This window comes from Ambystoma mexicanum, chromosome 1q (genome assembly GCF_040938575.1).
Source record: "Ambystoma mexicanum isolate Mex_15411 chromosome 1q, UKY_AmexF1_1, whole genome shotgun sequence".
Taxonomy (NCBI): Eukaryota; Metazoa; Chordata; class Amphibia; order Caudata; family Ambystomatidae; genus Ambystoma; species Ambystoma mexicanum.
Genome location: NC_090922.1, coordinates 557,744,936 through 557,759,650, shown reverse-complemented (window position 1 = coordinate 557,759,650; position 14,715 = coordinate 557,744,936). Strand labels below are relative to the sequence as shown.

Here is a 14,715-nt window from a genome sequence, read left to right as displayed (position 1 = left end):
GAGTCTTTTGAAAGGGATAAAGTGTGCCATTTTCGAAAATAAGTCTACTACTACTAAAATGGTGTTGAACCCTTGGCTAGGAGGCAAGTCGGTAATAAAGTCAAGAGAAAGTGTGTGCCATGGTGCAGGAGGAATTTCTAATGGTTGCAGGAGGCCAGCTGGTTTTTGTTTTAGTGCCTTGTTTTGTGCACACACTCCACAGGATTGAACATATTGGATGACGTCTCGCCGCCAAGTGGGTCACCAATAATTGCATTTCACTTTGGCTAGGGTTCTAGCAATTCCGGGATGGCCTTCTATCACAGAATCGTGATAGTCTGAAATGATTAGTTGCTGTAGCTCTGTTTTAGGCACATACAGGCGTTCATCAAAATATAGCAGTTGATTTTTAACGGTGTAATGTTTTCCTTTGGTATGACATTCCAGTAGTTCGTTAGGTGTTATTTCACATTGAATCACGTTTCTAAGCTCAGTTTGCGTTAAAGCTGTGGTGAGGCCTAAGAGCTTGTCCTCAGGAATAATGGCTACTGGATCTGGGGTTGCATATACTTCCTTGTCGATGCCCATGCGAGATAGTGCGTCTACTTTTCCGTTTCTCACACCTGGCCGATTAGTGATCACATAGTCATACTCGGCGAAGAAAGGGCCCATCGTAATTGGCGTGAGGATTGCGCTTTTGCTGTTTTCAATTATTGCAGGTTCCGATGATCTGTGATTACCGTCACTGTATATCGGGCCCCCAAGAGGTAATGTTGCCATGCCTTGAAGGCAGATTTTATAGCAAGCATTTCCTTATCGGTGATGGCATAATTGAGTTCAGGGGGTGTGACTTTTCGTGACCAGAAGGCCACGGGGTGCAATTGGCCAGTTTCAGGGTCCCTCTGAGAAAGAACCGCCCCCATAGCCATGCTGGAGGCATCCGTTTCCACAATGTAAGGAAGATCCGGACGAGGATGTCGTAAAATCGGGGCTGAGGTGAACTTTTCCTTAAGTTCTTGGAATGCCTTTTCTGCGTCTTCTGACCACATGAATTTTTTATTATTTTTTCATAGAAGTAATGTGATCGGATGCACAATTTGAGAGAAGTCCGGAATGAACCGACGGTAGATATTTGGAAAGCCCAGCATGCTCTGGACCGCCTTTAACGAGGTCGGAGAAGGCCATTTCAGAATGGCATCCACCTTGTGTAAATCCATTTGGATGCCTTTCGGAGTAAGAATGAAACCCAGAAATTCTATTTCGATTACGTGGAAAAAACATTTTTCAAGTTTTGCATACAGTTGATGTTGGCGCAGTTTGGCAAGGACAGCGCGCACATGCTTGACATGGTCTTGTTTCGAGGTTGAATACACTAGAATGTCGTCTATGTAGACCAGGGTGCACACATCGATCAATTCCCTTAGGACGTTGTTCATAAAGTATTGGAACGCCGCCGGGGTATTACAAAGTCTGAAAGGCATTACCTGGTACTCAAACAACCCATATTTGGTACGGAAGTCCGTTTTCCATTCATCTCCTTTTTTAACTCAGACTAGGTGGTACGCTCCTCTAAGGTCTAACTTAGTATACATCTGGGCATCTTTGACTTGATCCAGCATCTCAGGAATAAGTGGTAGGGGGTAACGGTTCTTCACGATGATCTGGTTCAATGCGCGATTGTCAATACAGGTTCTCAGTCCCCTTCCTTCTTTGGTACGAAGAATAGGGGACTGGCTGCCGGTGATTTAGATGGGCGAATTAACCCATTTGCCAAGTACTGGTCCAGATAGGATTGTAGATGCTGGTTTTCTGGTTCTGTGAGGGCATAGATTCTGCCACAAGGGATCTGTGCACCAGGTATTAGGTCAATCTGACAGTCATAAGACCTGTGCGGTGGTAGTGTATTAGCTTGTTCCTTCTGGAACACATCCTGGAAATCCTGGTATCCTTTGGGGAGAGTACTAGTTGTGCCAAGTGTAGATATGCCGATTCTAGGACTCGTAGGAACATTGAAACTGGATTTGTTTTCTTGGAAGTAACAGGTGGACGCAAAATCACAATGAAAAGTCAATCTTCTTGCACGCCAATCTATCCGAGGGTTATGATCGACCAACCATATCATCCCTAATATAAGCTAAAACTGAGGTGCCTTGATGAGATCAAAGGAAATCGTTTCCCGGTGTCCATCCTGGCACAGCACGGTTATTCCTGCTGTACCTTGGGTTACTGGTCTGGAAGCAATTTCTGTCCCATCCACCGTGGTTACCTTTTCTGTGTTTGGCTTAAACATAAGGGAAGACCATCCGTGCGGCCACATCTCGATCAATGTAATTTCCAACTGCTCTGCTGTCTATGTAAGCTTCAATGGTATGCATCCTCGATGGTTGTTGGTGATTGATTAGGATCACTGCTACTGCAAAATGTGAGGTCAGAGGCTCATTCTTCTCACTCGACAAACTGACCTCTACTTTTGTCGAGCTAGGCAGTTTTCCGACTCCTTACTCTCATTCTTTTCTGTAGCTCCCACATTTCGCTTGGGGGGTTTTATTGGACAGTCTTTTAGGAAGTGCCCTGATTGTCCACAGTACAAACATAACTGCTGTTGTCTTCTCTTGTCTCTTTCAGCTTTTGTTAACAGTGGTCCTATGCCTCCGATTTGCATTGGCTCTGTGGTATTCTCTGACGTGCGTGGAGTTGCATTCTGAGTTCGAAGATACACAGCCTGTGTATCTGATCTGGACCGATCTGCTTTCCGATCTTGTAGTCGATGATCTAGTTGCACCACCAGGTTGACAAATTCACTACAGTCGCTAGGTGGATCAACCACCTGAGCCAAGACGTCCTTTAATTCCCCTCGAAGGCCTCAGTGAAACAATGTGGTTCTCTTGTCTTCAGACCACCTGGTTTCAGCCACTAATCTATTAAAGGTTGCTATGTATGCTAGTAAGTCTTGATTCCCTTGCCAAAGTGATAAGAGTTTGTTGTCTACAGCTTGTTCATGGGTGTGCCGAGCAAAGAGTTTTTCCATTTCCCTCTGAAAACCTCCAAAGTCACGTAGTAACGGATCATCATAGCTCACAAGCGGCACTGACCAGTCTGATGCACTACCGCTCAGATAAGACAAAATAAATGCTTCTCGTGCCTGGTCGTTAGGGAATGCGCCCGGTCTGCAGAGGAAGTGAAGACGACATTGATTCATAAACGTAACATACTTTCTTGGGTCACCTGAAAACCGTTTTGAAGGTGCTAACGGTATTGCTCCGGGTAAGGTGATTTGCACTGGAGTGGCAGATGACGTGGTGGCCTGTGCCGGTGGACTATTCCCGGGTAATGGAGCTTGTCCGGACTGTGATTGCAATAATTGCCTTCTGATTTCCTCGGTGCGATCCTTGGTGACGACAAGATCCCGCTGCAGGGTATTAGTCTCTTACCTAGCCGAATGCACTTCGGCACGTAATTGTCTCAATAATTGGGCCAGTTGGTCCATTTCCGAAGTCTCCATGGCGCCCAGGTGGATAATGTTATAGAGGCTTTGCATTCTGTTACGCTCACCTGGTATCCACGGGGACGCCCTGATGCCCTGGATGCCGGATTCACCCCCGGACCCTTCCCGATTCCGGATGGTCCTTCTATGGAGGTCGGGGCTGAAAACATAGGAGGACTGGACTTAGGAAGAGATTTCGATTTCTTCCCCCCGCCCCCTGGATTCGATCTGATGGCCCACTCCTCACTTTGTTGTGATGTCTGGCGTGCCCTCCGTCCTGCCTTCTGTGCAGGGGCGTGTAGTTTTCTGCGGGTTTGAGCGACAGAGTTAACTTCACTGGTGCTAACCCATTCAAGTGTCTTTAAGGAGGTAAGTCTGGTTAATGCAATCTTAAAATGTCCTTGCTTTTCTTTCTTGCGATTAATGTCTTTCCTTGTTTATTCCCCCTTAGGTGCATGGAGGTTCGGTGGATGTGCAGCTTGGATCGGGCTCCTACCAGGTGATGGGCACAGGAGCGTGTGATGGATGGTAGGTTAAGCGCGAAGTGCGGCGCGGTAATGTCTGCTTTAGCTAACCTGTGTTCTTTATTCCTTTTCAGGTCACGATGGTCTTTCTGGGCGTGCGAAGATTTCCGGAGCGGAGCCGGCCAAGTAATGCCCAGCCAGGTGAGGTTCTCGTGAACACTGCCGTTAATGCCGTGAGTAACCTTTTTAACGTTGTCCTTATTTCTCTCTCCCTCCAGGTGCTTCATTCTGGTGCGTGCGTGATGTCCCGGAGATGCTGTCGACTGGATGGAAGACCGCGAGCTGCAGGACGACAAATACTTGACGGATGGAAAGCTGCAGGTAAGCAGAGACTGCTAATGATGTTCTTTTGTCTCCCCTGCAGGTCTGCTGTTCAAGGATCGCCGGATTCTGGTCTCTGGACACGAAGAGCGTCACGCTGCTGGCTGCAGAATAACGCGAAGCACGTTCTGTAACTTGGGTGTGGTTTATATAGCCCTCTAGTAAAGTAGTCCAGGTAAGGTAGTCCGGGTTACCACACCCAAAACACTGCACCGTACCGTCTGGTTCTAGGAACTAGGCTGTGTGGGTGCCTCCATGTTGGCTGCAGGCCTCCAATGAAAAGTAGTCCCTTCAAGACTGTGTCCCAATCTGAACATGAGCCTGGCGCCAAAGGCGCCAGGACTGACTCCAGGAGAGTCCATGAGGATAGTGCAAGGCCCTTGGGGCCCTAAGTGAACCCTGAGTCTTAACCCTACCTGGCATGTGACCATGCCAGTGGGGTTTTGGGTCACGGGTCGTGACATCTGGACAGAACCGTGGAGATTACCCTGCGTCACATCTAGACAGAATTATAAATGTTAGCTTGCGTCACATCTAGACAGAACTGTGAAGATTAGCTTGCATCACATCGAGACAGAAATGTGAAGATTAGCTTTCATCCCATTCAGACAGAATTGTGAAGATTAGCCTGTGTCACATCCAGACAGAACTGTGAAGATTAGCTTGCCTCACATCCAGACAGAATTGTGAAGATTAGCTTGTGTCACATCTATACAGAACTGTGAAGATTAGCTCAAATCAATCCAGACAGAACTGTGAAGATTAGCTTGAGTCACATCCAGACAGAATTGTGAAGATTAGCCTACATCACATCTAGAAAGAATTGTGAATATTAGCATGCGTCACATCTAGACAGAATTAGGCAATAAGCCCCAAGACAGCGGGCCATTACCGCACAAGATAATGCCCCCGTACGCAGTAATGGCCCGCAGTCGAGCGGTTTATTGCCATCAGTACCCCGGCCGGCTAGACCAGGGTAATAAATGCATTTTTTTTTCTGTTCCGAAATGCTCCTAACAAAAAAATTGCCACTGGGGAAGGGTAAATTAATTCCGTTTTCCCTTTCCATGGTGGCCATTATTAAGATAGGGAAAAAAAGTAAACAAATAAAATGGCCCCATGGAAAGGGAGAAGGGACTAGACAGAATTGCGAATATCAGCCTGTGTCACAGCTAGACAGCATTGTGAATATTAGCTTGTGTCACATCTTAACAGAATTGTGAAGATTAGCCTGCGTCACATCCAGACAGAATTGTGAATATTAGCCTACATCACATCTCGACAGAATTTTGAAGATTAGCCTGGGTCACATCTAGACAGAATTGTGAATACTAACAATCATCCCTCTGCATACACCTCTCACATACTGCACTAAAACAACCAGAACTCCTCAGCACAGCAAACCGCACACACTTTACAACACTGCAACAACGAGACATAGCACTCACATCCTTGCACAACACCACATCTCGACTGCTTCCCGAATCTCGTACCCAAGCTCAGCGAACGGTACATCCGAACTGAAGCTGCCAACAGCACATCACAGCCCCCCCTCTTATTTTCACAGATCCACCATAGCGCCGAGAGACCACGCAAGTCGCACCTCTGTGTGGTATAAAAACCTTTAACATTAACATTAAAATTTCATGTAGTGCTCCTGGCCATGCGCCCAACGTCTTAACTTCTGAGGGCCCTCATTCCTAGCTACATTCTGCTGCCTTATTGAGTTTGGTTGCATTCTCAGTCGTTTTATCCCTAAGAAGAATTTAACTGATTCCATATCGCATTTCCCTTCTTTCTGTAAAGTTGAACAAATTTAAAACCATGCTTTGACCACAGCAGACATTCTGATGGACGCTTTGCCTCGCCTTGGCAATTCTTTGCTTAGAATGTATTGATGTGGAAGTGCTATTTTGGGTTCATATTATTCAAACACGACCTCTACTTTTTGATTCCCGCTGGGCGAACCTTGACCCATCATAAGATAGAACAGCCCTCAAACCACACCATTACATTGCATAACATACCATGGTGCCCAATGCATACCATGGCCCGCATGACATGACATAGTGTAATGTCTTGCTTCCTCATGCAGTTCCTGAGCCCTCAACGTCTCAGCGTTCCATCGCTGATAGATCCACCAGCAGACTACATTGAAATGATGATGTATCAGATGCAAAGAATGGAAGCCTGCGGGTGTGCTCCTCAGAGCACCGTCTTCAACACTCTGTAGTTGCAAGCACAATGCTTGTCTTCACTACTCCGAGTTCATAAAGTCAGCAAACCTTCATACAATCCAACAGTTCTAATTTCAATTAGCTTTTAGGATGCACAATCGTGTCATTCGGTTGTCAAGCAAAGTCCTGTTTCGCCTATAGACGTTTCAACCAAAGTTTCAACGTCCAAATTGGTCCCACTGGAGCAATGGAGACTTAGGCCGAGGTTTAGCAACCTTTTAGGAAATCATGCATGCATCTAAAGGCCTATGCAAAGTGGGGTACGCAAAGGGGTGCCTCCTCTAACGGGATGTTCTGGAACGAATGTCTCTCATTCTGAACTCAGAGGCAGTTCTCCTATTGTCGCCTCTTCTTTCTTGACTGAACATTTACTAAGACACCTTCACAATATTTTGTTGTCCCAGTCTTTTACGTAAAGCGTGTATATGACAAATTCCAAGGCTGCAGAAGGGGCCGTGTGATGATGGCTTTCAAGGGACTGTACTTTTCTGCTGCTCATTTGGCTGGATACAACTTACCATTCCTTAACATTGCTCAAGCTCTGAGATCGACTGGTATCACCATTGGTCTGGCAGTAATACACTGTGCGCGTTCTTAATGGTTATTTATAAAGCGCTTACAGCAATACTAACACCACTGTATGTCACTGGTATTTCTTACCCATTACATGCATTGTTTACCTACCTAATAAACGTTAGGACAGAGCACCACGACTAATATATCACCAAAATGCTGAAATGTCGACTTGCACCTAACTACTAAACCAGTGATGGGAAAGAGTAAATTACAATGGGCAATAACTACAACATGAGAGAGTGCCCAAATTCCAGTGAAAAACTGAATAATTAAAAAAGTAAACCTTCATGGTCGCTGAGGATCTGTTCGCCAGTCAGTTTCCTTGACTTCTTTCATAAAAAGGCTCACCCTGAAGCAGCCTGCCCAAAGAGGGCAACCCACAAATGACCCATACATGACTAAAGATATGGGAAGATACAGAGTACTCATCAGATTCCTTGTGTTAGGAGCTTTTTGAAAGCTACCATTGGTTCAAATGGCAAATTGATCCACGGTCTCTGGTTCTGCACCCAGAACCACCAGCTTGCTTCTGTGAAGAATCCAAACCTTCAGAGAATTGGAAGGCTGTGTTGTAGAATACAGTGGGAGCAAGGGTTGTAGTGTTCAATGTAGAATGTTGTTGCCTAAAATAAATACTGTATTAAATATTTATTTTTTTAAAACGAGGTTTAAGTATTATATTCTTGTGTAAAATGTGTATGAGCTTGAAGGTAGTCCAGGATATAACTTAAACAAGTGCAGGCGTCTACAGTCTGAGGTGGTAGAGTTCCAGAGCAGACAGCGACTACGACGATTGCTGGGATGTTTTTTTTTTTATTTATGCAAAGTTATGAATGTATTGAATGTGGTGCCCAAGTGTTAAGTACAGGATTTCAAACAGGAACAGATAGATATATGTAACGACTCCTTTTGAATCCTTGATTGCATCAAAAATAAGATGTGTTACCAGGAGTGTAGGTAGAAAGGAATGCTAAGTTACTGGGACAAAGAACTAATTGGAGTCAAATAAGAAACCTCAGCAAAATGCAATCACCATCAATCCAACCATGAAATCATATTCAGCTACTCACGCATCCATCCAATGATATTCAACTACTCACGCATCCATCCAAGCATATTCAACTACTCATGCATCCATCCAACCATATTCACCCCTTCTCCATCCACCTATCCATGCAGCCCCATTAACCGTCAAAACCTCAAACCCACCCTTCATCCACACAACCAAATGCATTCACTCAAGCATCCAGCCACCTTTACAGATATATGTACCCACTCATCAATCCATACACCAATACAAACATATTCCCCACTCATACTAACAAGCAGAATCCAACGATGTGGCTTTGTCAATGCGTGTTATTTCAGCAGTGATTAATACTCAATTCATCATCAAAGAGTCAAATGAATATCTAGACTTCAAATTCATACAGGAGGTTAACCTAGAACTATGACAATCCCATTCCAAGTTTGGCAGTCCAGAGACAAGGGTGCCACCAGTCTACAACTATGCCTGCAGGGGCCATTGATCCTAGCAGGTCTGACCTGCTGGCGTCACCGGCCCCTGCAGACATGGTGTTCATGGAAGCACCATTCCGGGAATGAGGACTTACACTTTCCGCTTCCTGACAACCCGGACCGCCGGGACTTGTAATGTCCCGGTGGCACCAGGATATCAGGCGGCAGAACAGTGTTACGTGTTCGGAGGGAAACCGCTGGTGGCACTGGAGGGCTTAGCATTGAACTCATAATTAGGGCTTGTTATTCCTCTATCTGTGGTTTCCTTTCTCTCCTTGTGTGTCTTTGGCTGTGAATAACGGATTAGTTTAGTTTGTTATATTGTCTTTTGATTAATTGATGACTGAAATTCCAATAACAATCTTTGAACATACCACATAAAAGTGCACTTCATGCGTACCAGTTTTGGGTTGCATGAAAGATAGGGAGAGACTTTCGATTCATGGACTGGAGAGCCTCTAGTTGTCAAGTGCCTCACCCACACTCTTGCTTAAATCTGCATGTGCCTCCTGGATAGCCTGCTTGGTGCTGCAGTTCAGGTGTGAAGCCACACTGCGGGAGCTCTCAAGTTTCCACATACCATCCGTGAATATGTCAGGATGCAAAAAATAAAACAGAACTCGATGACCTACTCACACATGGCTTGGGGAACTTGAGATCTCTGCCTTTCAGCACTACTGCTTCCACCATAGGAGAGGCATGTTGTGAGAGAATGACAGTTGGTGAGGTGGAATAGACTGAGCTTTTTGGATTATTATTCATATACATTATACGTTTTGGGAGGACAGCTTAGGGGCAACATGCTCGCCTTGGAAGCAAGACGACGCGGAGCAACACAGGTTCGATCCACGGGTCCTAAGCGTGTTATAAATAACCAATAACAATCACAATTACATTTTGCATGCCAGTATTTTAGTGCAGACATGTAGCTTTACAGAGATAGCCAAAGGGAACCCCCAGCACCTGCTCGGTAGTTGCACAAGCAAGGTTCATGGGTCACATGTGCTTCGCTTACTGCTGCTTGAACATAAAGCTCCTGTAAGCAGAGGTTGAGTTTTAAGTATTGCACCTCTGATCAAAATCACAATATTGGTATGCCTTAGTCAGTCTGGTGGCATATACTTCTTTTAAAAATGAGCAATGCTTGGATCTGGCACGACGATTGCAAAGAGGATACAATTATACACCCCCAGAAATTTGATATCACACTACTGTCAGCTCTGTGAATAGGGCTTAGCAATGACAGAACTGACGTGGTTTAGTTTCTGTTCTGACTGTCTCCACAACTGCCATGTCAGTGGGTTTAGTTAGTTTGGAGGAGAGGGAAAAGGTAGATTGTTATTCTTTGTGTTGAGGTTGCATATACCTTGCGCCCTGCGTGCATGAAAGCTTTCTAATTTTGATGTGTTAAAAACAAGAAAGGTTTTGTGTCCTGAGAGAAGAACTTTTGCTTGTAGTGTTTGTGCGCATTGTGCAGAGCCTGGGTATGTCATTTGGTTTTAGAGGTGTAGATTTGTGTGGCTCAAAGTCTTGTATTGTGGCTTTGATATTGTAGTGACAACAAATGCTTTCTCATGGGTTGTTGGGGGTGCTTTGAAGTGTTGTCGTGTTCTAGCCATATTTTTTCTCTGAAGCCATGCATTGGGTTGAAGGCAGTCAGCCAATAGCTGAAGAAGCATTTCCTCAGGCTGCGCATGCTTGTGGTAGTTGACCTATTGAGTGGTAATCTTGCTTCTGCTCTTTGGGTTTCGGTTACATTTCCAGCTATTATACATTGCAGAGCCAGGTTTTTTTTAGATTTTTTCTGAATGGCAGGCGTATCTGCAGTGGGCAGATTCCCCCTCGTAGGTTCCATGTAATAATGTTGCCACAAAAATCTCGCCATGCAAAAACATTGCCGAAAAATGGCCGTTTTTTGTGGCGACATTATTGCATGGAACATGCGGGGGACACCCCCGCAACCACCAAACTTTTTTTTTTCTTTTCTTTTTAAAAATTTTTTTTTTGCCCCTGTCGACATATATATGGTCACCCATAAAATATCGCTGCAACCTTTTCCCGGCGATATTATTTACGGCGACCATATATATGGGGATGATATTACCTGATACCCCCTGGTAGCATGTGCCGGAGATTGGCAACCAACGGGGGGAAAGGTGTAACCTCTGTGTTTTCCTCTGCTGAAGCTTCTGGTTTCTAAAAGTATTTTGTTTCTTGACCTTGGGTCTCTTGGTGCTTGGCGATGTAAAATCTTGCTTTGAAGAGATTCTTCTGCTTGCCCTTGCATGGCTCTTTGGGTGATGCAGAGGCCCTTAATGTGGATTTATTTTTTGATTTGCAGCCAGTCCAATGCTGTAAGAGCTTCTGTTACGTGTTCCCATTGGAGTAGAAGTCTTAGTGAATAGTCGCTTGGACTATTTAATGGACCTCTGGTGGTTACTTCAATGAAGCGTATTTGCAGAGTCCAGAATGCTCAAAAACGGATTGATTTCGGGACATAGGGAAAGTGATCTGGTACAAGCTGCTTGCAGCAACCTGCTGTGATTGGAGTAGAGAATTCAGAGTAATATTCTATGCATTATCTTCAAATACATCTGTATGGGCACTCTTGCCTATGTGAAGGATAGCATCAATTAGTATATGCCAGGATGGAACGTTTGGTCTAGGGTGGATTACTAGCTACTCATCCCTAGGACTCGCTGCCAGAGCAGATGAAAGACTTTCAGTCTTGGGAAGCAGGCTTTGGAATAAATTACCAAATTGAAGTTGTTCTACTTTCATGTTGCTGTTGAAGCGACATCTGTTCAGATGGGTGCTATGTTTGGGTGCCAGTAGAATTCAAATCAGAGAATAGAAACACCATACAAATGTTCAATCTGACTGACAGACTGAGAGAAAGAAATTGAAATCAATGCAGGTGAACTGTCTTAATTTGCCTGTTCCAACCACTTGGCGGTCAACCTGCTCCGGCGAAACACCTCAACACATGTTGCACTATGCTCCCACTTACATGTCCCTCGTTGAGGTTACAGTTCCAGTTTTGTTTTTGGAAGATTCTACTACCATTCAAGAGAGAGGTAATACAGATCACAATAAAGCATGAATTCAAACGGAGACCCTGGTAGAGCATCCAGCACCAAGCTAAGGTCCTCAGGAGAAACCAATGCCTTCCCCAGGAGGTTGATCAACAATACTCCTTGTAAAAGTTTTAAGACTAAGTACCGCAAGGGTGAAATATCAGTCCATGGTTGGCGAAACACCTTAATGACTGCACTCTGTACTATAATTGTTTCCTCTTTAGTCCTTTTGTAAAACTTTCCAAACAGAAAAACAAGAATTCTAGGAGGAATGCGGGCACATGGATACAGTCCCTTTGTTACACACCAAGAGCTTGAAAATAAGTGATGTGAGTAGGGCTTAGAAGTAACTGTTCTCCATTACCACTTAATATCCCCAGCCACCTCCAAAGATACACCTCCTGGATGCACTGCATTCCAGTTGCTATGGTGCTAGAAATAATTCGACCACTCAACCCCTAAATAACCGTGGAGACACCTCAGGGGTGAAGGATATTAAGGAACCAAAAGACACAAAGATAATCTCCTTTCTGCAAGACATTGTTTTCACCGCCACTTGCGGAATGAGGTGGAAATTCACACAGGAGTCCCGATGGCCATGTCACTGTCGGGATCTCCACAACCGAGGCATCTGGATCCGGGTACCTTGAGCAGTAGCACGGGGATAAGGTGTTGAACTTTGTCCACAAGTAGATCCAATGAGGGGAAGCCTAGTAAATGTGATTGAAGGCCTTAGTTGATAATCAGATGTCTGTAGATTAAGCAAATATTATGCTCAGGTTATTGGCTTCTACATTCAGAGTGCTTAGTAAATAACCTGCTTTGATGCCTGATAAAAGATTCTCGCCCATGAATAGATTTCACTCACCACAGTTGCCAATGACTTGACTTTGTTACACCCTGGCGATTTATGAAAGATTTTGCCTTGGTGTTGCCTTTTCTTTTTTTATATTATTATTTTCTTTTATTGCTAGTTGTCACATAGGATGAATATATATGTAAAAAAATCACATTTACACATTCCTCCAACTTGCCCTTTTCAGTTTTCTCCCCCCCAAAAAAAATAGACATGCCCCATCTCTCCCTCAAAGCCCGAGAGGAGCAGTATAGGAAAGCTGGTTATGAAAGTCTTAGATTCAGTACACCACAAAATGCGATCTAATCCTTTTTAATGGAATCTGTACACTTCTAGCGGACCACGTATCCGGCCCGAGCCCCAATAACCTCTAGCCTCTGCCCCCCTTGGACGCATGGCAGCTCTCTTCCCACCTCCCCAACCTTCCTCACATTCACCCATGGGGTCCTTGGTGGGGAACATACTTTTCAAGAAAGGGCACCCACTCCAGTGTGCAGGGCTGTCACAGGGTGAGGTGAGGCCTGGGGCAAATAATTTGGTGAGGCCCCTTCATTTTTTACACTTGGCCAGTGGCACCGTAAACAAGTGAAGCGAGAAATCTCTACTTGAGTTTATTTATGGAAGAACTCGAATATGGTTTATTTTTATGACTGCAAATCAACTAAAGCAAAGCCATGTTTCTAAGCCGAAGAAAGGTTTATTCCAGATTTGGTTTTGTATCATACACATTAAATATAGATTTGCCTGCATTTTATTTTTAAAAGGGACTTTCTGAAGTAACTTGTATTACAGCTCAATATATCTGTCAAAAATTGAATATATGAACACATGCCACCCAGCTTTCAACGCAACTTCGACTTTCAAACGTTCTTCTCTGCAAATAAAGAAACAATTATTTTGTAGTCAATTTTGGAAGCCAGTGCATTTTCAATTGACAAAATAGATAGGCTATTTAATCTCTCTTGGCCCATTGTTGACCGTGGGTAGTTCTTGATTAATGACAGTTTGCTAAAGAAACGTTCCCCTGTAGCAACACTAACTGGGATTGTTAGAAAAATCCGAAGTCCTATACACAACTGGGGAAATATATTTTTCACATTTTCCTTGTATATTGTGTTCAATAAATGTAGAGGCACAGGTTCTGTACAATCTTTGAGGTTGAGAAGTGTTTTACCCACACTGCACAGATGGTTGAGTTCATCTATGAGCTTTTTAGAAAAACCCTCCTTATAAAATTCAAGCAAATTGGTGTCTTTGCTGTGAATAGATTCTGGATCCATTTGGTCAAAGTTCCACAATACACAAAATGTGTTCTAAATCTGTTCTTATGACTTTGATCGCTTGCTCATTTCTTCAAACAAATTATCAACCACTCTGTAGAACACATTTCTGCAGAAAGTGGTTTCTTCAAGTGTTTCCAGTCTGTCTCCAGGCGGTAATGGCTCTTCTGGAGTTTAATCAAACATTGTTTTCCGTTTCTTTATCCGTCGAGCTGGAAATTCTGGTTGGATGGTTACATTTGTTGCAATGAATGTTGCTTCATGCAGTATTTTTGCCCATGAATCACGAAGATTTCTAAGATCAGACATAAGTTGCTTACCTACCTGCACTGACTTGGAAAGGGAGAGCTGCTTTTGCTGTAACACTCTGTTCACATGAGCTATAGACAGAAGAATTTCAAACCATATGTAGGACATCAAGATTGAAGGAAATGAAGAAAAGAAAAGTAAATCTGCAGCGATTTTGCTTCAGCCTTTGCATCTTGTGTTAAATTGATTTCTGCTTGAACTCTCTCAAGTGCTTTAATAACAGATGGCAGGTATTTGGACAACTGGTTTTACAGCATGAAGTCTTTCACTCCACCTCGTTTGAGACTGTGGGCCTCATTACGAGGCTTGCGCTCCCGTAATGAAGGGTGCCGGTACAGGACCGGCACCCTTCATTAAGGGATGCGCAATTACAAGGTTCCCTTTGCGGGACCCTGTAAGGACGCCTGGTAAAACCAGGCGTCCTTAGCGGGTCCCGCGAGGGGAAGAGGGAGCTAATAACGGGCCGTTATTAATGTGCCCGTTATTAGCTCCCTCCCCATTCCCATTGAGCCTTATGGGGGCTCAAATGGGAATCGGGAATGGTTCTGTGCATG

General features: G+C 44.3%; 1 long non-coding RNA gene across 2 annotated transcripts in view; it reads right to left on the bottom strand.

Moving 5' to 3' along the window:
- The window catches only part of LOC138531582 (uncharacterized), a 422,412-nt gene that overhangs the window by 280,837 nt on the left and 126,860 nt on the right, over positions 1-14,715 (bottom strand). The gene's annotated exons all lie outside the window — the stretch shown is intronic.